General features: G+C 35.3%; 1 long non-coding RNA gene across 3 annotated transcripts in view; it reads right to left on the reverse strand.

Annotated features, from left to right (window-relative positions):
• The window catches only part of LOC146406980 (uncharacterized), a 391,187-nt gene extending 363,850 nt beyond the window's left edge, over positions 1-27,337 (reverse strand). For 2 of the 3 annotated variants that reach the window (XR_014820693.1, XR_014820691.1), the window contains exons 1-2: positions 26,998-27,330; positions 24,373-24,467 (exon numbers count right to left, since the gene is read on the reverse strand). This is a non-coding gene — a long non-coding RNA (uncharacterized LOC146406980). Of the gene's footprint in view, positions 1-24,372; positions 24,468-26,997 lie in introns of all 3 variants that reach the window. The other variant, XR_014820692.1, reaches the window with a different exon arrangement.
• Positions 27,338-27,754: the final 417 nt, after the last annotated feature.

Raw genomic sequence — 27,754 nt, forward strand, 5'->3', positions numbered from 1 at the left:
AGCCATAAAAAGGACAAAATAATGCCATTTGCTGCAACTTGGATGGAACTAGAGGCTCTCATACTGAGTGAAGTAAGTCAGAAAGGGAAAGACAGACACCATATGATATCACTTATATGTGGAGTCTAAAAATATGGCACAAATGATCTAGCTACAAAACAGAAACTGTTTATGGACACTGAGGACAGACTTGTGTTTGCCATGGAAGGAGGAGGGAGTGGAATGGATTGGGAGTCTGGGGTTAGTAGATGCAAACTATAGCATTTGGGGTGGATAAACAATGAGATCCTGCTGTATAGCACAGAACTATATCCGATTACAACATGATGCTGGGTAATGTGAGAAAAAGAGTGGTGTGTGTGTATGTATAAACCAGGGTCACTTTGCTGTATGGCAAAAATTGCCAGAATGTTGTAAATCAACTATAATAAAAATAAAATAAATAAAAGAAAATATCTTGAAAGAAGTCAGAGGCAAAAGACACCTGACATACAGAAAAGCAAGGATAAGGATTATCTCCAAAATTTCAGAAAGCATATATGCAAGCAAGAAGAAAATGGAGTGAAATATTCAAAGTGTTGAGATTAAAATAAAAAACCTAGAATTCTGTACCCTGAAAAATAATCCTTCAAAAGAGAAAGAGAACTAAAGACTTCCTCAAACAAATACTGAAGACATTTGGGTCATTCCACATAGGTCATTCTATGTAGATCTGCCTTCATAGAAATGTTAGAAGAGGTTTTTCAGAGAAAAGAAAAATTATGTAGATAGGAAAATCAAATCTACATAAAGAAAGGAAGAGCACTGAAGAAGAAATAAGAGGAAACTTTTTAAAAATGTTTATTTTTTATACTTAACTGTTATAACAAGTAACAATTTATTCAAAATAATAATAGCAGCAATGCAACTGAAATTTATAGCTTATGTATAAATGAAATTAATGACAACAATGATTCAAAGGATGAGAGGAGGAATTAGAACTGTTGTGTTATTAGAAGGTACATGAAATACTCAAGTCATATACTGTTACTTGAAAGCGACTTGGATTAATTATAAATGTATATTTAAAACTGCATGGCAACCATTTTTTAAAAATTTTTTAAGAAGTTAAATGAATATGCTTAGAAAAGAGAGAAAATGGAATCATAAAATGTTGCATTAAAACCACAAAAGGAAGAAACTAGTGCAAGACAAAATAGGAACTAAGAACATGGGTAATACATAGAAAACAGTAACAAATATCGAAGATATTAACCCAACAATATCAATATATCATTCTAAATGTCAACAGCCTGAATATACCAAAAAAAGATTATCATACCAATCAAAAAACAAGACCCAATCATATGTTCTCTACAAGAAATCCACTTTAAAGACATATAGGTAAAAAGTTAACAGGATGGAGAAAGATATACTATGCTAACACTAAAAAAGCTGTAGTAGCTATAAAAATAAGTACAGTCATCCTTGGTATCTGCAGGGTATTAGTTTAAGGATCCCTTGCAGAAACCAAAATCCACAGATGCTCAAGTCCCTTACATGAAAAGCTGTAGTACAACGAATACAGTTGGCCCTCCATATCCACTTATTTTCCATCTGGGGAATCAACCAACTGCAGAATGATCCCTGGTTGGTTGAATATCTGGATGTCAAAATGCAGATGTAACTATGGATATGTTGGCCAAGTGTACATTCATGGTGAACGTTTCCTCAAAGGTAATGTAATTGTTTTTAACATTTTAAAAGACTACTCAAACTTCTTCTTCCCTCATTGATGGAATAACAAGGACCAGATTTACCCTACCTCTTGATATAAAGCAAAGATAAATGAAACATTGGTTTTCAGAAAATAGACAATAGAAGAGCATTCTGAAGGTAATAAAATAATTAGGAGAATGAATGTTTACTAAAGCCAAGGAAAAAATACTTGGAAAAAAGGAGGACATAGTCAAAAGACTCAAAATTCAAAGAAGTCAAGTGAATTTACTAAGATGTCTTGATTTTAGCAAAAGAAAAAAAAAGGAAAGAAAAAAGGGGAGGTAATTCTTGAAAATCAGGGATCAATTAGGCAGAACCCAGGACCTACTTTTCACTTCTACTTTCACCCCGACCATAAATGTTCCTATCATTAGGTCAAAGAAAAGGAAGAGAGAAATAATCATCTATTGGAAGGTTGTGGCACCATCATGTTAAGATATGGATACATTAGAATCTCAGCAATATCACATCTTTTTGAATGTGCTCAGTTTCCATCAGAAATCCAGAGGAAACTAAACAACTCTGATTCTATAGTCACATAACTCCATAACATCACATAGAAAAATATGTTCTCATTTACAGGCTATTTTCCTATAACTGGGAAAATTTTAAGCTCTTTCAAAGTTCTTCTCTATTTCATTTTTCAATTATTTGTGGCATCAAACACAGGTCCTAACATATAGGATGTGCTCACTGAATATCTGTTAAATGAATAAATATGTGAGTAAAATATTAAATAAGTAAATGCCATTAATATTAAAGATATTCACTACAGTGTTCAGCTATGTTTTATTGCTTGATGTCTTGCAGACAATATATTCTTCATATTTAACTATACTTTAAAACATTCTTCTGGGAGAGGATTAAGATGGAGGAATAGAAGGACTAGAGTTCAACTTCTTTCCTAAAAACAAAATTCACAACTAAAAGCTGAGCAATCTCCACCCGAATGGACTGGAAACCTTGAAAAAGATACCCTACTTCAGAAGAAAAATAAGAAGCCATATCAAGAGGTAGGAGAGGCAATTTCACGATATAAACAACCCCATACCTCCTGGGTGGGAAGCTCCACAGACTGAAAACTAACTGATTCACAGAGACTCACCTACAGGAGTGAGAGTTCTAAGCTCCACATCAAACACTCATGTGCTGGGATCTGGCACTGGGAGAAAGAGCCCCTGGAGCATCTGGCATTGAAGGCCAGTGGGGCTTGTGCACAGGAGCTCCACAGGACTGGGGGAAACAGAGACCCCATTCTTAAAAGGCGCACACAGACTTTCACGTGCACTGGATCCCAGGGCAGAGCGAGGTCTCCATAGGAATCTGGGTCGCACCTGACTGCAGTTCTTGGAGGACATCCTGAGAAAACAGGGGTGAATGTGGCTTGTTGTGAGGGAAGGATATTGAAGGCAAAGCTCTCGGGAATATTCAGCAGCTACCTTTCTCTGGAGGTGGCCATTTGGGGAAAATCTGGCCCCACCTGTCAGTCAGTGCTGAGAAGCCCCAGGGCAAACAACAACCCAGGTGGGATCATAGCCTTGCCCTCTCAATAAACAGGCTACCTAAATACCCCTCAGGCACACAGCTGCCTCTAATCCCATCCAGAGACTAAGCCCCACCCACCAGAGAGATTAGAATCAGCTCCACCTACTAGTGGGCAGGCATCATCCCCTCCCATCAGGAAGCCTACAGCAAGCCCCCCATACCGACTTCAGCCACAGGGGGGCAGACATCAGAAGTAAGAGAAGCTACAACCCTAGTATCTGTAAAAACATCACCACACCAAAAACCTATAAAAATGAAAAGACAGAGAACTGTAACTCAGATGAGGGAGAAAGGAAAAACCCCAGAAAAACAGCTAAGCAATGAGGAGATTCTCAGCATCCAGGAAAAAGACTAGATTGTTGATGCTAAAGATGATGTGAGACATTGGAAATAAACTGGAGGCAAAGATGGATAACTTACAGGAAACACTGACTGGAGATACAAGATATAAAACTTAAACAAGAAGAGGTGCAAAATACAATAACTGAAATAAAAAATTCACTAGAAGCAGCTAACAGCAGAATACAGGAGGCAGAAGAACAAATAAGCAAGGTGGAGGACAGATTAGTGGAAATTATGGATGCAGAACAGAAAAGAGAAAAAAAGATTGAAAACAAATGAAGAGAGTCTCAGAGAACTCTGGGACAACGTGAAACACAACAACATCCATATTATAGGGGTGCCAGAAGGAGTAGAGAGAGAGAAGGGGACAGAAAAAAATATTCCAAGAGATAATAACTGAAAACTTCCCTAGCAGGGGAAAGGAACCACTCACTCAAATCCAGGAAGCACAACGAGTACCACATAAAATAAACCCAAGGAGGAATACACTGAGACATATATTAATCAAACTGACCAAAATTAAAGACAAAGAGAAAATCTTGAAAGCAGCTAGGGAAAAGAAACAAGCAACATACAAGGGAACCCCAATAAGGTTATCAGCAGATTTTCCAGCAGAAACTCTGCAGGCCAGAAGGGAGTGGCATGATATATTTAATGTGATGAAAGGAAAACACCTCCAACCAAGATTACTTTACCCAACAAGGCTCTCATTCAGATTTGAAGAAGAAATCAAAACCTTCACTGATAAGCAAAAGTTGAGAGAACTCAGCAACACTAAACCAGCCTTACAGCAAATACTAAAGGAACTTCTCTAGGCAGAAAAGAAAAGACAGCAAGAAGAAACGAAAATGCCACAAATGACAAGGCTCACCAGTAAAGGCATCTATACAGTAAAGACATGAAATCATCCATGCACAATTATACCACCAAAATCAGAAATCATGAGAAGAGGTGGGTACAAATGCAGGACACTGGAGATGAACTTGCAATTAAGAGAACAACAACTTAAAACAATCTCATATACATATAGACTCTTATATCAAAACTTCAGAATAACTACAAACCAAAAATCTACAATTGATACACAAAAAAGGAATCTCTGGAGAAGAAATATATCTCATAGTTAATAAGTACATAATCCACCATGAAGGGGGTCATTTGACATCATTCTTGGAATGCTGAAGTCTTCTTAGAGTTGATTCTGATTTCCTCTCCATCAAAGAATTTATGATAATTATAATTAAATACTGCCACTGTACAATTAAATAATACAGTTCTACGATTGTATTATTAATAACCATTTCTCTCCATGGTACAATGTAAGGTCTATAATGTCTTGTTTATCACATCACCTAGAATGGTATAATGCCTATATTGAAGAATCAATAAGATATAACAAATTGTGAGGACATATTTATATAGCTACACTGTTTTTCAACCAATTTATGCATTTTATATTTTACTTATTTTCAGAGTATTATTTTTGTTATTCTTACCAGTTAAGTTATTCTTTTTATTATGCTGTATAAAATATTTAATGGTATGTAAGGCTTTCTTTATAAATTTTAGTTGCATAATATACACAATTTTAATATAATGCTAATTTTTAAAGAAAAACTGAAATGTAATAGATAATAGTAAGGATGAAAGTCATACAAAATGGGATAAAGCATATAATAAATTTCCTATTTGTCTCAGCAAAAAAAAAAAAAAAAAATTCTTCTGAATGAGTAGTAGGGTTTCATAAAAAATATACCAGTGCTTACAAAAAACACCTGTGTCCCTTGTAATATACCAATCACAAAAGATAAGAGTTTCTCCTTTTTTCTCTAATTGAGCAATATGACAATTCATTACCTTTTTATTTTATTATGTGTATGACTCTGGCTTAGTGATATCAATCTCTCCCCCAGACTTCAGAGTACCTGTCTCCCAGATCAAGATGAAAAGTTACAATGACCTGCCAAATTTATTGAAGCTGCCATCCTAAGTCTTGTTGTATCTTACAAAAAAAAGGTGAAAGCCACTTAAAATTTAAAAATACTACATTGAATTCCATGAAGGAAATTAAAAATAACATGGTATCCACTGTGGTAGGTAAGAATGACTGTAAATACAGGATAAATTATGAAAATACACAGAATCATGAATGACTTTTTTTTTGTATGTTTTAGTGCTAGGCAGTATTATTACTGCAATAGTAATACTTTATCCATTTAACTAGTGTAATATTTAGTAACGGCATTATCAATATTATCAACATAACCATACTATATCCTTAGCTGCTTATGTAGTTTGAGGGTTTACAGAAGCTTCTCTGTCAATATCCATCAGTCAACTGAGTTTGACTCCGGCTCTATAATTTATGGTCAGTTACCATAATCTTCTGAATTCTATAAAGTTATTCAATTTGCCTAATTATCAATTCCCTCATTATTCAAACTGAGATGATCATTGAGTGTTTGTGAAGATTAAACAAGGTAATATATGTAAAACAGGTCTGAATGTAATATATGCATGTTAGTACTATCTTAAAGCAAATTATTTTTTAAAAAATTGCAAGTTTCAGAGTTCCTGTCATGGCTGAGCAGTTAATGAACCTGACTGGCATCCATGAGGATGCATATTTGATCCATGGCTTCACTCAGTGGGTTAAGGATCCAGCATTGCCATGAGCTGTGGTTAAGGTCGCAGATGTGGCTCAGATCCCACATTGCTGTGGCCCTGGCATAGGCCAGAAGCTACAGCTCCAATTCACCCCCTAGCCTGGGAACTTCCATATGCTGTGGGTGCAGCCCTGAAAAGAAACACAAAAAATAAAAATAAAAATAAAATTTGCAAGTTTCTACACTCCTTGAATTCTTAAAGAGACATTTCCCCCAAAATTACAATGTAGGAATTACTTCTTTTGATTCTGTAAAATAATGAACTGGCACACAGTTTGCCTTACAGTAACTTCTGTGAGTCAGCCTCAAATTATGTTACACCTAATGTTACAGATTTCTTTATAAATACCCAGAAAACACTCCATAGGCCTCTTCAGCCTTCTAGCTATCTTTTTATTCTGTTTTCTCTGATGACTCCTCTCATCAATATTTCTCAGTACCTGAAAACTGATCATAACTCAATTTAGAAAATTTAGAAATCAAACAGAAAGAGACTCTGAAAAAAATGCTAGATGGAAACAGTAGAGAATACTTCAAGTTGATTTTTTTTCCCTCTTTTTTAGGGCCACACCTGTGGCAAATGGAGGTTCCCAGGCTAGGGGTCGAATCAGAGCTGAAGCTGCCAGCCTCCACCACAGCCACAGCAACAGCAATACCAGATCCAATACCAGATCTGCAACCTACATACTGCAGTTCATGGCAATGCTGGATTCTTTAATCCACTGAGTAAGGCCAGGGATCAAACTCGCATCTTCACCAATACTTGTTGGGTTCTTAACAAGCCACTGAGCCACAACAGGAACTCTTCAAGTTGGTATTTTACAACCTGTTTTACTGCTACTCATTTGCTGGTGATAGTAATTCAAAAGATAAATAAATGCAATTGAAAGAGACCACCTGTCCACTATATATCAGATAACACAAAAGCTTTTGAGACCAGTTTTCTTTGTCTTATTTGATACTATTAAAACAGAAATTCTTAATTTACTTATTATCAGAAAACTTTCTGAAAACACAAACTATGAAAATTCAGCCCAAGAAAATGCACATACAAAATCTCCCATATTCATTGGTTCCAAGGACCCTCTCAAGAGTACCTATGGACTCTCTAGGATGACACTGTAAGCAGGTTTTGAAGCCTTGATTCTGAATATGACAACATACCTGAAAGTTGTCCTACTTTATTTTATATTTATATTTTCCCATAAGCAAGTAAGTAGTTTGCATGGAACAGATGCCTGCACAAAGCCAGGTAAAGACCCCTCCCCATGCACATTATTCAACTTATAAAACATTCATGTGCATACACCCAAGTCTGCATATTAACTCCTCCCTAAGCATTCTTCCGGTACAACAGACTATGAGGCAATCCACCACATTGCTTCAACATCCCTAAATGCAAGACACTGTAGAGGTGCTATTGTTACAATCTATTACCCCAAAGACAATGGGTTGAGTCCATTTTAGGGGTTTCAGATATTCTTATTAAATTTCTATGAAGACTTCTCCCTCTGGAGTTCCACACTAACTGCAAAATAGATCATCAACAACAATCTCAACTACCAAGAGAAAACACCATCAAAATCAATGATGGCAATATGTGTCATGTGTTTTACATACATAATTTCTAGTTCTTACAACTCTTCAAAGTTTTATTGTCATTTTATAGATATGGAAATCAGACCTCAGAGAGACCAAATTTGCCCAGTACCAAACATAAAACACAAATTTTCCATTATATCACAGCCAAACAAACAAAAAATAACTCGTTAAGAAAATTATTCTCAATATGCACCACAAAACACTTACATACCCTAGCCAAATGCTCCTACTGCTCCCAAAAATAAGGGAGTGTAAAAAAAAAAAATATGTTCTGTCTCTCAGCCTTGGTTCACTAGCAGTGACCCAGCCTTTCTCTCTGGATATCTTTCAAAATCAGCAAGTTGCAGCTACTGTCTCAGACTTGCAACAGTGTCTTCGCTGCCACATTGTTATTTTAAGCCATTGCCTATATTGCTCCTACACTCAGGTCTAGCTGGTTTCTTTGCTTCCCCTCCCTCATCTGTTCTTTCATGCCTCCTCTCCAGTGCACTCCCACCTCTTCACTCAATGACAGACTGACAGGCATGGCTATGTGTACCTTGTTTAAACATCTGCTTTATTACTGTTGAGTGACTGCCCTAATGGGTAGGCAGGGTTTTTTCTTATCTTTCACTAAGGAATTCAGATGGTCTGATTAGAAAGCTGAACTGCTTGGAAGATCCTGACAGATGCCTCTTACTTTGTTTTCAGACCACCGTGAGTGCTCAGGCATTCCACACAGATAATTTTTAGTAGTGGAACAACTGTGTGCTTAGGAACCTGGCTAAGTCAAACATGTATTTAGCAGAGGAATCCCCCTTCCACACCCAAGTACTGGTTTTCTCCTAAGATATCACTGGATAAAGAACTATTTATTCTGTAAACATTATGAGCATGTTAAGGGTCACTTGATATAACTGTATGATGGAGTACTGTTGAGAAGAGTAACTACTGGTAAAATTCAAATAAAATCCAGAAAAACTTAGAAAAATGAAAGAAAGCTGAAAACATTGAGTATATAAAACAGAAAGTACTAAGTATGTTTCATAATAGAGCCTATAGATTTCTTAATATGTAAATATTTTAAAGCTTCATTGTGAAAAATAATTTAAAACAAAGTATTCTGTGTTCAAATATCAGACAATTTTGAAGCAGTGATACAGATGGTCATAAGTATAGACTTCAATAAATATACATTATTGCACTCTAGTTAGAATCCTTTAGAAAATAAAAATATTACTCAATTCTGACTTCATGTGAATGGTTGCATTCTGCAAAATAGTTACATAAGAGAGTCTTGGAATATTATGTGAACAAATTGAGGCTCAGAAGAAAGAGTGTCTGAAAGTACTGACAGGAAATGAATAAAGATGAAGTAAAGAAGGGGACAAAAAAGAGCATCATTGGTGACTACCAATTATTTTAGAGCGCGTCCCTTATCTCTTTCCTTTAACAAAATTTTTCCTAGTCATCTTTGTTGGTTTTTTCCTATCCCTCCATTGTATTAGGCTCATGGGTTTTGATAGGGTCTGTTTTACCCACCAGTGACATTCTTCCTCTAGATCTTCTGTTAATGTGTTTCCCTCATATTTAGTTGTTCCCTCAATTAAGCTGCATCTTAAGCAGAGAGGGCTAATGTCACTTCTCAGAGAGGGCTTCTTTAACCATGCAACTCAAAGAGCTCCTCAGCCACTATCACAGAGTCCTCTTTTATTTTCAGTGTTTTACATTTTCTTAACTCTTTTCCTTTTTTAGTCTATCTAAGAAAACTTATCTGTCTCATTCACTACTGTATTTTTACCACTTGGCAGATAGTAGATACTCAATAAAAGTTTACCAAATGAATCAAATAAAGATAAAACAGCAAAAGATCAAAAAATATAAAAGTATTTATTTTATTAAATGGTAGGACAATTACTCTCAAAATACAAAGCCTCCTCCTAGAGCTAAATTGGTGAATGTACCTCCTTTGGTGAATGCACCCTCACTTCTTAAACTAAAAAGAACAGACTACAAAACAAATAAAATCAGACATGGTTTTTCATTTTCTGGAAGAGAGTCTAGGAAAGGAAATCATTCACTTCTAAAAGAGGACCCAGATCTAGAAAGACTTAAGAGTCACTGAGTGAAGTAGAAGTGCCTGCCTCACCTAAGCGGAACTGGATCTAACAAAGCTAGAAGTAAAGAATAAACCTGCCCCCCCTCATACTGCTTTTCAATGGACTAATTCTGCCTCCTAGGATACACAGCCCAAAAGATTCCAAGGTCCTGCCAATTTAACCAAAGCAAGTTACTCATATATCCAAGGGGGAAAAAGATCAAAGTGTGGATAGATCACTTGTAAGAATTCATTCCAGTACTTCCACCTGTAGGATTGGATCAGGAATTACTTTCCCTTATGGAAATGTGAGGGCCTGGAATAAGGCTCTGCATTAATGAATACTGGCTGTTGCAGACATTTCTTATATTCCATCTTTGATTCCTTTCCTTAACTTTTCTAAATTTTGTTTATATTGTTCAAAGAATATTCATTAACTATTTCTGGAACAATTTCAGCCAACTGAATCCAACAACATAAAAAACATCATACACCACGACCACATGTGTGGGATTCATCCCAGATTCACAAGGATGGTTCAACATACACAAATCAATTAACGTCATACACCACATTATGTATGAAATGACAGAAAAGTCAAAAACCACATGATCATCTCAAAAGATGCAGAAAACGTATTTGACAAAGTCCAACATCCATTCATGATGAAAACTGTTAGCAAAGTGGGTATAGTGGGAACATACCTTAACATAATAAAAGCCATTTATGACAAACCCACAGCAAAAATAGTACTCAATGGAGAAAAGCTGAAAACTTTCTCACTCAAATCTGGAACAATACAAGGATGCCCACTCTGACCACTGTTATTCAACATAGTATTGGAAGTCCTAGCCACAGCAATCAAACAAAAGAAATAAAAGGTATCCAAGTTGGAAGAGAAGAGGTAAAACTGTCACTGTATACAGATGATATGATACTATATATATAGAAGACCCAAGGACTTAACCGAAAAACTATTCAAACTGGTCAGCAAATTCAGCAAAGTAGCAGGATATAAGATTAATGTTCAGAAATCAGTCACGTTTCTACATACTAAAAATTAAATATTAGAAAAGGAATATAAAAATACAATACCTTTTAAAATTGCACCCTCCAAAATCAAATACCTGGGAATACACTTGACCAAGGAGGTGAAAGAATTATATGCTGAGAACGACAAAACATTAATCAAGGAAATTAAAAAGTCTCAAACAAATGGAAAGATATTCCATGTTCCTGGGTTGGAAAAAGTAATAGTGTAAAAATGGCCATACTACCCAAAGCAATCTACAGATTCAATGAAACTGCTATGAAATTATCTATGACATTTTTCATAGAACTAGAACAAACAACCCAAAAATTTATATTAAACCACAAACCAAAAACCAGGCAGGAGGCATAACTCTCCCAGACTTTAGGCAATATTACAAAGCTACAGTAATCAAGACAGTGTGATACTGGTGCCAAAACAGACATACAGACCAATGAAACAGAATAGAGAACCCAGAAATGAACCCAGACATCTTTGGTCAATTAATCTTTGACAAAGGAGCCAAGAATATAAAATGGGAAAAAGACAGTCTTTTCAGCAAGTATTGTTGGGAAACCTGGACAGCTGCACGGAAATCAATGAAACTGGAAACACCATCACACCATGCACAAAAATAAACTCAAAATGGCTGAAAGACTTAAACATAAGACAAAATACCATCAAACTCCTAGAAGAGAACATAGGCAAAACATTCTCTAACATCAACCTTACAAATGTTTTTTTCAGGTTAGTCTCCCAAAGCAACACAAATAAAAGCAAAAATAAACCAATGGGACCTAATCAAACTAACAAGCTTTTGCACAGCAAAGGAAACCATTTTAAAAAAAAGACAACCTATGAAATGGGAGAAAATAGTTTCAAATGACGCAACTGACAAGGGCTTAATCTCTAAAAAATACAAACAACTTATAGAACTCAACAGCAAAAAAGCCAACAAATGGGCAAAAGACCTGAACAGACGTTATTCCAAAGAAGATATATAGATGGCCAAACAGGCACATGAAACAATGTTCGACATCACTGACTATTAGAGAAATGCAAATCAAAACTGCCATGAGGTACCATCTCACACTGAGAAAATTGCCATCATTAATAAGTCCACAGATAACAAAAGCTTGAGAGGGTGTGGAGAAAGGGAACGCTCCTACAGTGTTGGTGGGAAAGTAAATTAGTACAACCACTATGGAAAACAGTATGGAGGTACCTAAGAAAACCAAACATAGAACTACCATTTGACCCAGAACCTCACTCTTGGGCATATATCTGGACAAAATTTCCCTTGAAAAAGACACATGCCCCTGCATGTTCATTGCAGCATAGCCAAGACATGGAAACAACCCACATGTCCATCAACAGATGATTGGATTAGGAAGATGTGGTATATATACACAATGGAATACTACTCGGCCTTAAAAAAGAACAAAATAATGCCATTTGCAGCAACATGGATGGAACCAGATATTCTCATACTAAATAAAGTAAGTCAGAAAGAGAAAGACAAATACCATATGATAACCCTTACATGTGGAATCTAATATACGGCACAAATGAAACTTTCCCCAATAAAAGAAAATCATGGACATGGAGAACAGACTTGTGGTTGCCAAGGGAGAGGAGGAGGGAATGGGATGGACTGGGAATTTGGGGTTAATAGATGCAAACTATTGCCTTTGGAATGGATAAGCAATGAGGTCCTGCTGTATAACACTGGGAATTATATCTAGTCACTTATGATGGAGCATGACAATGTGAGAAAAAAAAACGTATACATGTATGTGCAACTGGATCACCATGATGTATAGTAGAAAACTGACGGAACACTGTAAGCCAGCTATAATGGAAAAAAATAAAAATCATTTTAAAAAAATGTATCTCTGGAACAGCCAGTATGCATTAATCCATTAGATCAACAACTCAGATATCCATTAACTGCTATGTGACTTTCTGTGTTTGATTTCTTTCACCTAACATGATGCTGTTAAGATTCACCCACATAGCTGCATGTACCTGTAGTCCTTTACTTTTTATTGCTGAGTAATATGCAATAGCATGGATATACAATAATTTGTTTTCCACTCACTAGTTAACAGACATTTGAATTATTTCTAGTTTTGGACCATTAAGAATAAATCTTCTATAAACATTCTGTTCAGATCTTTGTGTGCACATCTGTTTTTTATTTCTCTAGGGTAAAGACTAAGAAGTGGGATTTCTGGTTCATTGTGGTGAGCGTATGTTTAATTTTAAATTGCAGGATAGTTTTCTAAAGGGCCTGCACCATTTTGCATTCCTAAAAGCAGTTTATGAGAGTTCCATCTGCCTTGCATTCTCACTAGCAATTGGCATTGTTAGTCTTTTAACTTTCAGCTATTCTAGTAGATGTCCAGTAAAATCTCATTATGATTTTAATTTATATTTCCTTAATGACTAATAATGGTGAGCATCTTTTCATGTGTTTGTCATTCATGTATCTTTGAAGAAGTATCTGTTCAAACTCTCATCCAATTTTTTTGTCTTTTTACCATTTCCTGGGCCACTCCCACAGCATATGGAGGTTCCCAGGCTAGGGGTCCAATTGGAGCTGTAGCCGCGGGCCTATGACAGAGCCACAGCAACATGGGATCCAAGCCACGTGTGCAAACTACACCACAGCTCACAGCAACGCCAGATCCTCAACCCACTGAGCGAGGCCAGGGATTGAACCCGCAACCTCATGGTTCCTAGTCAGATTTGTTAACCTCTGAGCCATGACGGGAACTCCTCTTATTCATTTTTAAATAGGTTGTCTTATTGACTTTGAAGAGTTCTTTATTCTAGATATAAATCTTTAAGAATTCTGCAAAATTTTCTACCTTTCTCTGGCTTTCCTTTAAATCTTATTAATAACTTCTTTTGAAAAACAGAGGACTTTAATGTTAACAAGGTTCAGAGTATAAAGTTTTCATTTACGGTTTGAGTTTTTTGTGAACCATCTATGAAATCTTTGTCTAATTCAAGCAAAAAAAAAAGTTTTTTTCTCCTGTGTTTTCTGCTAAAGTGATCAGAAAATTCACATATAGAAGTTCCTGATGTGGCATATTGGGTTAAGAATCTGACTGCAGCAGCTCAGGTCAATGCAGAGGCCCAGGTTAGATCCCTGGTCCAGCACAGTGGGTTAAGGATCTGGCATTGCCATAGCTGTGACATAGGTCACAGGTGCAGTGTGGATTCAATCCTTGGCCCAGGAACTTCCATATGCTGTGGGTGCAGCCAAAAAAAAATTTTTTAAATAGGGAAGGAAGGAGGGGAAGGAGGGGGAGGGGAAGGGAGGGAAGACAAGGGAAGGCAGTCAGGGAGACATTTCACATATAAATTTAAGTTTATATTCCATAACAAGTTAATGCTTTTATGATGCAAGATTTATTTCCCATACAAATGCCCAATTGTTCTGCATCAGTTTTTGAAAAATTACTCCTTTCCCCCACTGAGCTACCTTCATTCTTTTGTTGAAAATCAACTAACCCTAGATATATAGGTTTATTTATAGATTCTCTATTACATTGATTTTTTTTACATCTCTAATACATTATTTTTTCTACTGTACAGAATGATGACCCAGTTACACATACATGTATACATTCTTTTTTCTCACATTATCAGGCTCCATCATAAGTGACTAGACATAGTTCCCTGTGCTACACAGCAGGATCTCACTGCTAATCCATTCCAAAGGCCATTGTCTGTATCTATTAACCCCAAGCTCCCCATCCATCCCACTCCATCCCCCTCCCCCTGGGCAACCACAAATCTATTCTCCAAGTCTATGATTTTCTTTTCTGTGGAAAGGTTCATTTGTGATGTATATTAGATTCTAGATGGAAGTAATATCATATGGTATTTGTCTTTCTCTTTCTGACTTACTTCACTCAGGACGAGAGTCTCTAGTTTCATTCATGTTGCTGCAAATGGCATTATTTTGTCCTTTTTTAAGGCTGAGTAGTATTCCATTGTGTATATATACCACAACTTCCTAATCCAATCATCTGTTGATGGACATTTGGGTTGTTTTCATGTCTTGGCTATTGTGAATAGTCTATTCCATTGATTTATGTTTATCTGTACTTCCTTGATAATGTGTGTGTGTGTATATATATATATATACATATATATATAATTATATATAGATAGATCAATGGATAAAGATAATAAATCCTAAAATCAAGCAGGGATTATTTTCTAAATTTGTTTTTTACAGAACTGTTTTGGCTATTAATGTTTTTTGTTTTTCATATATATTTTGGAATCAGGTTGTCAATTTCTATTTTTAAAACAAAAGCTTGATGGAATTTTAACTGGATTTGCATTGAAAGTATAAATCAATTAAGGGAGAATGAACATCTTAAAAATACTGTTTGGTGATCCATAACCATGGAAAATCTCTCCATATTCTGTCTTAATTTTGTATTTTTCAACACACAAACCTTGCAAATATTAGGTTATATTTATCCCTAAGAAATTCAAAGTTTCAAAGTCCTTTTACAATACATTTTTAAATTTCAATTTGTAAGTTTGCTATCATTATGTAAAATACAACTGATTTTTATGCTGAATTTGTATGTTGCCAGTGTGCTAAGCTTATGCATTAGTTTTCAAAGAATTTGTAGTAAATTCTTTGAGAATTCCTACTAGAAAACTGTCATCTTGAAATACTGATGACTTCATTTCTTCCTTTTCAAATCTACATCTCTTGTTTGAATGTATATATGTATGTATGTATGTATGTATTCATGCATGCATGCCTTATTGCTTTGCCTAGTTCTCCAGGGTTTAATAGAAGTGATGAAAACAGACCTCCTTACTTTCATCCCAATATTGGAAGGACAAGAATTTCTTGAACCATCATCAAGTATAATGTTACATGCAAGGTTTTTGTATGCACTATTTGTCAGGTTCAGGAAGTTCTCTTAGCTGAGAATTCTTCCATGAATATATCTTGGCTCTTATCAAATGCTTTTTCTTTGAGATAATAATATAGTTTATTTTTAGGCTGTTGATGTGGTCAACTGTACTAACTGACTTTAAAATATCAAACCAAATTCATATTCCTGAGGCAACCCCCACTTCACAATAATATTATTTATTTCATAGGTTGCTAGATTTGACTTGATAATATTTTGTTAAGAATTCAGGACTATGTTAATGGGAAATGCTGGTCTTTTTATTTTTCTTATATCTTTGTCTCGTTTCAGTATGAGTTGGGAGGTGTTCTTATTTCTGTATATTCTGAAAGAGTTTACACAGAATAGGAATTAGTACTCCCTCAAACATTTCATTGAATTCAATAGGGTAACCATCTCGGATGAGAAGAGTTTTCAGAAGGGAGGGGGGATATCTACCAATTTAATTTATAAATATATTAAATAGGTCAAGTTTTATCAGTTTCTTTCAGAATGAGCCTTGATAGTCTGTGTCATACAAGGAATTTGTCCATTTCATCTCCTTTGTGAATTCATGAACATTAAATTACTTATACTATTCCCTTATTATTCTTTTGTTTCTAACAGATCAGTTCTGATTTCACTCTTTCATTTCTGATATTGGTAATCCGTGTCTTCCTTGTGTTTTCTTGATCTGGCTAGTTTCATCAAACTCTTTGATAGCTAATTCATTTTGTTTTTAAATTTATGCCTCGAAGCTAACCACAGGTTTATTCACAGATTTACCATAATCTGTCTTATGTTTTAGTTGGTTCCAATGGACTGTGAGCAAACAAGGTACAATGGTTATGATAGAATAGTATTTGTTATATAGTTAATGTTTCTTAAGAAATAATATAATTCTTTTTGTCATAACTTATATTCTTAAAATAGCTTGTGATTATTCCTCAAATGATATCTTCAACTTCTAGAAGATTCTTTTGACTAAGAAAATACTGAGCAACTAACACATTTACTTTTAAAATGTGTTTCATCTTCAAATTTCCTTCTTCCTTAAAGCTCAGATACTCTATTTTTAATCAATGGTCAGATTCACTTTTGGCAGTAACTCTCCTTAGGTGGTGAACCTTAAATGAGTTCGTCACTCTATAGTCATCCTAGTCTAGCCATACAGAAACCATAGCCTGCTTCGACATTATAACTGGGGCATTCATGTTCTATAACTAGTTTAAAGTAGTATAGGATGGGTCATAATCCCGGGAACCTGAGACAATTATCTTATAATTGGGGCATCCATGTTCTATAACTAGTTTAAATAAAGTAGTATAGGATTGGCCATAATCCCTGGAACCTGAGAACATTACCTTATAGGGGAAAAAGTGACTTTGCAGCTGTGGTGAATGTTAAGGACCCTGAGATTGGGAGATTATCCTGGATTATCTGAGTTGATCCAATATGATCACATGCCCTTATTAAGTAGACAAAGAGGAGGGTAGAAGAATGGTTGAGTGCTGTGAACTAAGAAGGTCCCCAAACCACCACTGTCGACTTTGAAAGTAAAAGAAAGGAACCGTGAGACAGAGAATGAGGTAAAGAATGTGGCAATGGACCTCAGTTTACAGCCTGCAAAAAATAAAGGACCTCAGTCCTACAAAGAAATGAATTCTGCAAACAAAAAGGAATGCAGCTTTGCTGAGGTCTTCATTTTAGTTCAGTAAGACCTTTGTCAGATATGCTCTACAGTACTGAAAGATAATAAATCAGTGTTAACTGCCAAATTTGTAATTTGTTATAGCAGCAATATAAACATACAAAAAAAGAGGGTATAAGGACCCAATAATATAAAGTAATAGCATATTATATATTTATTAAATATTCATAAAGTACTTATTATAATTTTTTAAATCACAAATAGAGGACACTTCCAAGGCCAAAATGGAATAACTAACTGGAACCAAACATACTCCCACTCCAAATAAGCAAAAAACAACAAGTAAATTAAATATTTGAAAAGACCATTTTCCATATACAGGGCACTAAGTGATATATGACACTGATATGCCTAAGAGATAGAAAGTAAATGAGGTGAGCCCTATAATCAATTTCCTTCCTATGAGAGTTTCCAGGTCATGAAAAAGGATTGGAAATACAGCCAGACTCCTTTGAGTTGAGAAAGAAATGAGAATCTGGAGAGAATAGTGTGGCTAGAGATCACAAGACTATATGCCAGGGAAAGTGGTGCACAAAGAGAACCCCAGAGATCTGCAAAGGATCCACCTCTACTATTCAACAGAGCACTGATCAATGCATGTGTGAGAGGAAACCACACAAGGCCAAGGAAAGAACCATCCAACAGGATTGAAGGGAACAGTGCTAGGCACACACACAGCAGGAAGAAAAGGGCCTGTTTCCACCAGAAAAAAAAAAAATGAAATGACTCGAAATTCAAGGAGCATTAAACAGAGTACCCAGAAGCATCTTAACTCAGAGCAGGAGACAGTCCTAGACTGAGTCTGCTCTGGGCCCCCTCAAAAAATCAGAAAAGCAAGAACTAAAAGAATCAAACTGTTCCCAAGAAAGTAAACTGTGTCCCAAGACAAAGTTCAAGAATATTTATAGAAATAAAAATATCCAACAGCAATGTAAAATTCAAATCAGCTGACATTTAAGCAAAGATTACTAAGCATACAAACAGAAAATCATCATTCATAATGAAAAGAATAATCTATCCATTGAAAACAACCCAAAATTAAAATAGATGTTAGAATTAGCAGATTGAGATATCATAAATTATTATAACTGTATTCCATATATTTAAAAAGTTGGACAGAGACACAGAATATAAAAACACAAAATTTCTAGTGACAAAAATACAGTGTCCAAGATGAAAAATACATTAGATTGGATTAATAGAAGATTAGATATTGCAGATTAATGAATTTGAAGACACAGCAATAGAAACTACCCAAAATTAAACACAAATTTTAAAACTTTGAATAAATGAAAAGAGCATCAGTGAGTTGGAGAACAACTTTAAGTAGCTGGGGATTTATGTGAAATTGGAATGCCCAAGGTGGGGAGAGGGACAAGAAAAAATACTTAGAGGAAGAAATAACAGCTAAAATTTATCCAAATTAAATGAAAACTATGAACTCTCAGATCTAAGAAGCTCAACAACCCTAAGCATAAGAAATGAAGAAAACCATACCAAAGCATATAAAATCAAATGTTCATAACCAATGATAAAGAGAAAATCATAAGAGCAATCATGGAAATGAAGACACATTATATACAAAGGAACAAAGATAAAGCAATAGCATATTACTCATTAGAAACAATGCAAGCAGGAAAAAAACAGAGCAACATTTTTAAAGTACTAAAAGAAAAACAAACTTTCAAAGTAAAATTCATACCTAGAGATAAACATATTTTCAGATACATAAAAGTCAAAATAATTCATCGCCCCTAAACTCACATTACAACATAACATTTCCATCAACTAAAGGAAAGGAAGTCCTCAGACAAAAAAAAAAAAAAAAAAAAAAAAAAAAGATAACAGATAGAAATACATATCTACACAAATGAAGAGAACAGAAACTGTAATTACATGAGTAAATATTAAGATTTGTTTTCTTATTTAATTCTTTTGAAGAAAATTTAATTTAAATTAAATAATAATAATATATTATCTATTTATATGATATGTATGAGTAAAAATATATGAAAATAGTGCACAAAGGCCAGAGAGAAAAAATGAAAGGTTACTATTGTAAGCTTTTTAAACCAGAGATAAAGTGGTATAATATTACTTGAAAGCAGACCATGATAGGTACAAGATGTACAAGGAAACATAAGGCAATAATTAAAATAACAAAACAAATAGTTTTAATTAACCAAAAGAGATAAAATGTAATTATAAAACATACTCCACTAAAAGAAGGCAGTAGAAAGGAAAGAAAACAAAAAACAGATGGACAAATAGAAAACAAACAGCAAGAGGATAAACTTAACCCCTATTTTATCAATAATCATATAAAATATAAGTGGTCTGAACACCTCACTTAAGGCACATATTGTCTGAATGGATATAAGAACAATGCCTAATTATATGCTTCCTAAATGAAATCCACTCAAGATAAAAAGACACAAATAAGATAAAAGTAAAAGGATAGAAAAAGATATATCATACTAACACTGCTGAAAACAAACTGGGAGTTTCCGTTGTGGCTCAGCAGTAACAAACCCAACTAGTATCCATGAGTATGTGGTTTGGATCCCTGGCCCCACTCAGCAAGTTAAGAATCCAGCATGGCCAGTGAGCTGCACCGCAGGCTGTAGACACGGCTCAGATCTGTTGTTGCTGTGGCTGTGCAACTCTGATTTGACCCCTAGCCTGGGAACTTCCATATGCCATGGTGTGGCCCTAAAGAGAAAAAACAAAAACACAAAACAAAGCTGGAGTGTATATATTAAGATAATATCAGATAAAGTAAATTTCTGAAAGAGAATATCATTATAACTAAGGATAAAGAACATCATTCCATAATGATAAATGGGTCATCTAATCAAGAAGACATAATATTAAATATTTATATACCTGATAACTAAATATTTAGGTATATATACCAAAACTAATAGAACAACAAACAAGACCACAAATAGTATTAGAGATGTCAATGTCCCTTTCCCCAAAAACTGTTAGAATTAGAAAATCGATAATGTAGTAGTCTTAAATGATGCTATCAACCAACATGAACACACACCTAATAAGAGCAGAATTCAGATTCTTTGCAAGTACATATAAAGCTTTACTAATTAAACTATATTCTATGCAACAAAATAAGTCTTAAAATTTACAAGCATTCATATCATATAACAGATGATTTCTGTCTACAATGGAATTAAATTAGAAATCAATAATAGAAAATAACTGGTAAATTCCCAAATATGTGGGGAAAGATTAATATATATTTCTAAATAATTCATTGGTTGAAGAACACCTAAAAAGAGAAAATTTTAAATATCTTAAACCAACGGAAAATAAAAACATAACATACAATTTGTAGGGTATCATCAAAACAGTACTAAATGCCAATATTAGAAAATTTATAGCACTAAATGCCAATATTAGAAAACAAGAAATATATCAAATAGATTACTTCAGATACTATCTTAAGAACATATAAAAGGAAGACAAGGAGTTTCTGTCATGACTTAGTGGTTAACGAATCTGACTAGGAACCGTAAGGTTGCCGGTTCGATCCCTGACCTCACTCAGTGGGTTAAGGATCCGGTGTTGCTGTGACCTGTGGTATAGGTTGCAGATGTGGCTCGGATCCCACTTTGCTATGGCTCTGGCATAGGCCGGCAGCTACAGCTCTGGTGGTTGAACCTGTAGACTGGGAACCTCCACATGCCACGGGTGTAGCCCTAGAGAAAGACAAAAAGACAAAAAAAAAAAAAAAGGAAAACAAGATTAAACTCAAATAATCAAGAGAAAGGAAATAATATAGATCAAGGATATAACTGATTAAATAGATAAGTAAAAACAATAGAGAAAATTACTGAAATTTAAAAGAGGGTGTGGAGAAAAGGGAACCCTCTTAGACTGTTGGGAATGTAAATGAAGGTTCATGAGCCAGGTTTATCATTCAAAATACTCAATGTTATGAAAATGTCAATTCTCTCCAAAGTGATCTATGTACTCAGCACAATCCCAATATGCCTTCTTGTAGAAATTACCAAACTGATTCAAAAATTCATATGAAAATGCAAAGTTAACTAGAAATGCCAAAATAATTTTGAAGAAAAAGAACAAAATCATGGTACTCCCTTCTTGATTTCAAGATAAATTATACTTCATCAAAATTTCAAAAGACTGTGAAAGAATGAAAACACACAACTACTGACTTGGAGAAAATATGCAAAGTGTATATCTGATAAAGAACTTGTTTCCAAAATAAATAAAGAACTATCAAAAAATCAGTGAGAAGTCAAACAATCCAATTAAAAAATGGGCAAAAGATATGAACAGATGGTTTGTTAAAAAATGTGTGGGTGGTAATAAGCAAATGAAAAGATGCTCAACATTATTTGCCATGAGGGGAGTCCGGTTTAAGACTGCAATTAGATACCACTGCATGCCTAATTGAATGGGTAAAATGAAAAAGACTCACCATACTAAGTTTGGCAATGATGTGGAAAAGCTAGAATTTTCATACACTTCTGGTGAGAATGTAAGATGGCACAACCACTATGGAAAGCATTTTGACAGTTTCTTAAAAAGTTAAAATATGCATACCATATGATCTAGCCATTCCACTTCTAGGTATTTTATCAAGAGAAAAGAACAAAGTCTTGTACATGTCCATGCAAAGTCTTGTACATGTACAGCTATAGAAATTCTATTAGTAAGAGCCCCAAATTGGAAACAAACAAAATGTCAATTAACAACAGGTAAGTAAACTGTGATATATTTCTATAATTTCTATTATTTCTATTATAGAATAAATGGTATAAAAAGCAATAAAAAGGAAACTGTTGCTAATACTATAGCAAGAATGAATCTCAAAATCATAATGCTATGTGAAAGAACCTAGATGCTGTCCATCTCTCCTTCCCCCCAAATAAGTACATGCTGTATAATTCATTTACATAAACTCTAGAAAATGTAAACAATTCTGTGATGACAGAAAGCACATCAGTTATTTCCTCAAGAGGAGAGAAGAGAGGGTACTGAATGGAGGGATTACAAAGATACAGGAGATGCATATGTTGGGGCAGGGGATGCATATGTTCTCCATCTTGATTTTGACTAGGCTTTCATGAGTGTGTTCATGTGCCAGAACTTAACAAATTGTACACTTCAAATTCATGCAGTCTTCGGTATGATAGTTTTGCCTGAATTATGAACATATATACATGTACATATACACACACCAACAACATATAGAGTCTACATATATGTTTTCTAAAATAACACATTGTAGTCATTTAAAATAATATTTCCATCTAGGGTCATACAAGAAGACATTACGGGACAAATTATCTGAAAATAGGAAATATTATTATAAAACTAAATGTTTATAGGAATAGAATAGGATATAAAAATAAGAAAATATTCTAAATTAACAATGCATAATAAAAATCAATTCTTTGCCTCTAAAGTCAAGCACCTGTAGAGAGACTATGGCAATAAAAGAAAAAACATTTCATTCAAAATATTCCATAAATGAAATCAAAAATTATACTAAGATATGGAAGACAAAAACATTGGGACTTCAGCAAATGACTCATTTTACTCTTCTAAAATATGGGTAAAATTAAAACTAACTCCTGGAATTAAAACTGTTATCTTACACTGTTTATGCACTATGTCTGCTATAGTCTGGTAAAATAGCCAATGCTCAGTAAACATTAGTTTCTTCTTCCATCTCATTAAGAAAATATAAATTCATATTTTCATAACCACAAAGAAAATGTTTGTGGTAGTAAAAGAGAAAATCATACAGTATATATTTTGTTAATCCAGCTGAAATCTTTCAATTAGAGGAGCAAATTTTGCACAATATTCTAAACAAGAGTGTGTTTCTTAAAGTTAAAATAAACTTCAAGCAAAATCCCTTTTGAAGCCCATATAATCTCAGTGTAGAGTAAGAGGGAATATTTGTCATGGAAAATTGAAAAGGACTATGGATAAAGCTCAAATTCCCCAAGGTTTTTCAGGGTCTACATCTAAGGACATCACATCAGACACCAGAGGAAGAATATAAATGTTTTCAAATAACAAAGAAATTGCATTTGCATGGTATTTTAAATAATCTACCATGATTCGACCTTGGTGTACGGCTGTACTATTTGGCAAAAAAAAAAAAAAAAGTAAACTCATGACAAATTTTGTTAATAAGAGAACATAACTCAGATCTAGATAGACAATTGGGAAAAATATAGCTAGTAGGAAAATGAGCCCAAACTGCTTGGAATTTCCTGAATTAAAAAAACTTGAGATACTACTGAACCTATAAAATTTTAAATTCAAGCTTTAAATTCAATTAAGTAGCTTAGGCATTCTCCTATGGCACAACAAGTTGAAGATACAGTATTGTCACTGCAGGGGCTTGGGTCACTGCCGTGGTGTGGATTCTATCCCAGGAACTTCCACTTGCAAGCTCAGCCAAAAAAAAGAAGAAAAAGAAAGAAAAAAATTCAGGTAGCTTAAAAAAGAAAAATAACATGTATGAGGGGAACAGAATATGTAAATTCATCCCCCTGAATATTCTTAAAAGCTTTTATCAGGATAGTTTATCAGAATAGTGTGTGCACGTGCGCGTGCCCACGCGCGCGCGCGCACACACACACACACACACACACACAGTGGCCTTAATTCAGTGTCATAATATAACAGGCATTACTTACCTCATATGTGCCCCCAAATCTTTACTGTAAATAAAAGTTGTGTCTATTTCCAATCTCTTTTTTTAAATATGTAACAAGATCAAGTATTTGTGACCCTATTAAAAAAAAAGATACAAATTTTGGTTTAGAAAAGGCAAACTCACTAACAGATAGTTTAAATAGGGTAATTATCAACTTAAATTAGTTACCAACTGTTTCTCACTGGACTTTTTAAAAGGCAAAACCCCTAGCCTGTGACTGAGGCAGTGTTTTTGTTTGTTTGTTTGTTTTTGTCTTTTCTAGGGCCACACCTGCAGCATATGGAGGTTCCCAGGCTAGGGGTTGAATCAGAGCTGTAGTCGTCAGCCTACGCTAGAGCCACAGCAACGCAGGATCCCAGCCATGTCTGTGACCTATACCACAGCTCATGGGAATGCCAGATCCTTAACCCACTGAGCAAGGCCAGGGATCAAACCCACAACCTCATGGTTCCTAGTCGGATTCATTAACCACTGGGCCACAATGGGAACTCCATGAGGCAGCGTTTTTCAAGTTGAATACTACAAATTCATTCCACATGAGTTTGCCTAAGTACTATTAGGGGTCTTGTCCAATTTCTGCCCTGAGATTTTAGTAAGGATTTCTAAGTGAAAATGCCTTCCTTCCAATGAGTGAATTTAATCTATTTATTTTATATTGTAATTACTATTATTTTGCATTTGTCTGTACTATCAGTTTTTAACTTACCAACTTTTTCTTTGCTTGATTTTTGTCTCCTTATCACTTTTGCTATAATTACATTTTATATAACCATTTGTTTGACTCTTTATTTAAAAACTGTCTTTTAGTCTTTTCCTCATAATATTTAGGTTTAATTTTTTTTTTTTTTTTTTTTTTTGTCTTTTTGCCATTTTCTTGGGCCGCTCTCGCAGCATATGGAGGTTCCCAGGCTAGGGGTCGAATTGGTGCTGTAGCCACCAGCCTATGCCAGAGCCACAGCAACGCTGGATCCGAGCCGCGTCTGCAACCTACACCACAGCTCACGGCAACGCCGGATCGTTAACCCACTGAGCAAGGGCAGGGACCGAACCCTCAACCTCATGGTTCCTAGTCGGATTCGTTAACCACTGCGCCACGACGGGAACTCCAGGTTTAAATTTTAATCTGTAAATTTCATTTAATAATATCTAACTGTAATTACACTATTTCTGCCCTCCTCCTGGTTACAACTCTGGCAGGAGTTTGGTCTCCAGCCTAAGAACTTCCATATGCCACCAGTGCAGCCAAAAAAAAGAGAACTATTCCAAGTTCTATATAGTTATCAGATTAGCTAGTTTTATATATAATATATACATATATATATGTCTCCATTACCTCATTTTAATTTCCATCCTATCTTTCTCTCTGAATATTATTTCCGAATTTTTTTCCAGTTATTACATTTTCTTAAGTTCTCTGAAGTGCTAATGTAGCTGTTTGTCTAATTAATCTCCTTTAAAGTAATTTTCTTGTGTGGCTTGTATTTTGTTGTTGTTCTTATGAACTCATCTTAGTCCAGATTACCCTTCCTTATAAATCTTGTGACTTTGAGTTGTGGAAATGTCCCCGTTTTGTAATTAATTTCTCTATGAATCTCAAAACTTTCACTGGGCCAGGAAAGAATGCTGATTTCTCAATTTGAAACAGCCATACCACGCAAATACTGTGAACGTAGGCTTTTTACCTGCAGATAATTCTTGGAATTTCAATTATTTATGGAAGAAATATTTTCTCCTCCTCCTCAATTCCAACCCTTACTTCTCTGTTCCACTGAGGTGTTTTTTGTAGAGACCTTTTTAAAAGTGTGAAGCCCGTTATAGTTTTATAGCAGGGTTTAAGTTACAAATCCCCAATTCTTGTTAGCCAAAACCACAGTCCTTAACTGTTAAAGCCTAGTCCCTGAAGTGTATCCTTTACGTAGCTCACAGGCACCATCCTGATCTGTCACAAAGCCAATTTACATACTGGACCTCCTGGCTCTGAGTTTGTTTTTTATTTCTGGTTCCCGCAAATTGCCCATTATTTCTTTTAAGCTTGACTAGGTGCAGGGTAATGTCCAGGGAGAGCTAAATAAGTATTAGCTCAGTTTTTCATGTGACTGGGAAATGCTTTGAAATATCTTTTATAACCTTTTAATATCTTTTGCTTTCTTGCTTCCCTCTGTAACTATATATTTACAATTCTTGACCTTATCTAACGTTATAAGGTCATTATTATTTCTCCCACAAATGTTATTACTAGTAATTAAATAAATGAAAAAGATACTACAGCCAAGTCACATAGCACACCCTGCAGGCTCCACCTGTGCCCTGTTTACCTTCCTGGGAAACCCCACCTGGCGCAGGCCCTGGCCCCACTCCTTGGGCAACCCCCATGGTACTCAAAAGAGAACATTTCCTGACCGAGGGCCTTGGGTAAAGGGTCCAGCTCCCGCCTCGCAGGCTGCAGGCCTTGGGCTGGTTCAGAAAGAGAGAAATGCACAGAGGCTGCTCTTCAGGGGAAAGATTCCAGGGACCAACAGCGAAGGCCTCCTGCGACCAATTCTAGATGCCTCACAGATTGGGAGAAACAAGTGGCCACAAGGAAAATAGTCTGAGTTGCTCTCACCTTGGCAGACAACAGCTTGGGGTCCCGAGGTTCCTCACCAGAAGTGCACGTTGTTACCCTTTCCGCTTCCGTGAAGTCCAAAGATTTGCCGCTACAAACAAGCAGTTCGCTCTGGGATTCTCGACTGAGGCGGTCCGCATAGCTTTAAGGACAGAGCCCATTCTCACACTTGGAAAGGCTCCTGAGGTGACGTGCTGGTGGCGTGAGGCGTAGAGGTTTGCAGGATAGGTGGCATACGCCAAACTCTATGGACAAGCCCAGGACGCAGGGCCTCTCCCTCGCAGCGCGCAGGTGTTTCTCATCCCAGGACTCTGCAGCCGCCATGTCGAATTCAGATCCCGCGCGATCAGCTTCCTCTGGGAGGAGTGGTCAATTCCTCTTTTTTAAGGGATGCTATGTATTTTTTTTCAATATTTTAAGAATTTATTTATTGTAAGCGTATGTATGACATGCATTTTCAGGCGGAGCAATGACTATTTAAAAAAAAAAAAAAAACCAAGGGGTGGTAGAGCAATAAACCAAAGTCACCTTAAAATATTGGCAAGAACTCTTTAAGATTCTCTTCACCCTTAGGTGGTTGAAGAACTATCTAAAGAAAACCAAACAAAACAAGTTTTACTTAATGAGAATTAAAATCTCTGGCATAAATTATAAATTTTAATATAATGTATATGTATATGTATTATTGCTAAATGAATATATGTATTCATAAGTAATTAATATACTTTCCAGACACTATTCAATTTGTCTTGTAAAA

This window comes from Sus scrofa, chromosome 1 (assembly GCF_054392235.1).
Source record: "Sus scrofa isolate SSC_HxYL_T2T_F1_AM1 chromosome 1, Sscrofa_HxYL_maternal_Yorkshire_Landrace_v2.0, whole genome shotgun sequence".
Lineage (NCBI taxonomy): Eukaryota > Metazoa > Chordata > Mammalia > Artiodactyla > Suidae > Sus > Sus scrofa.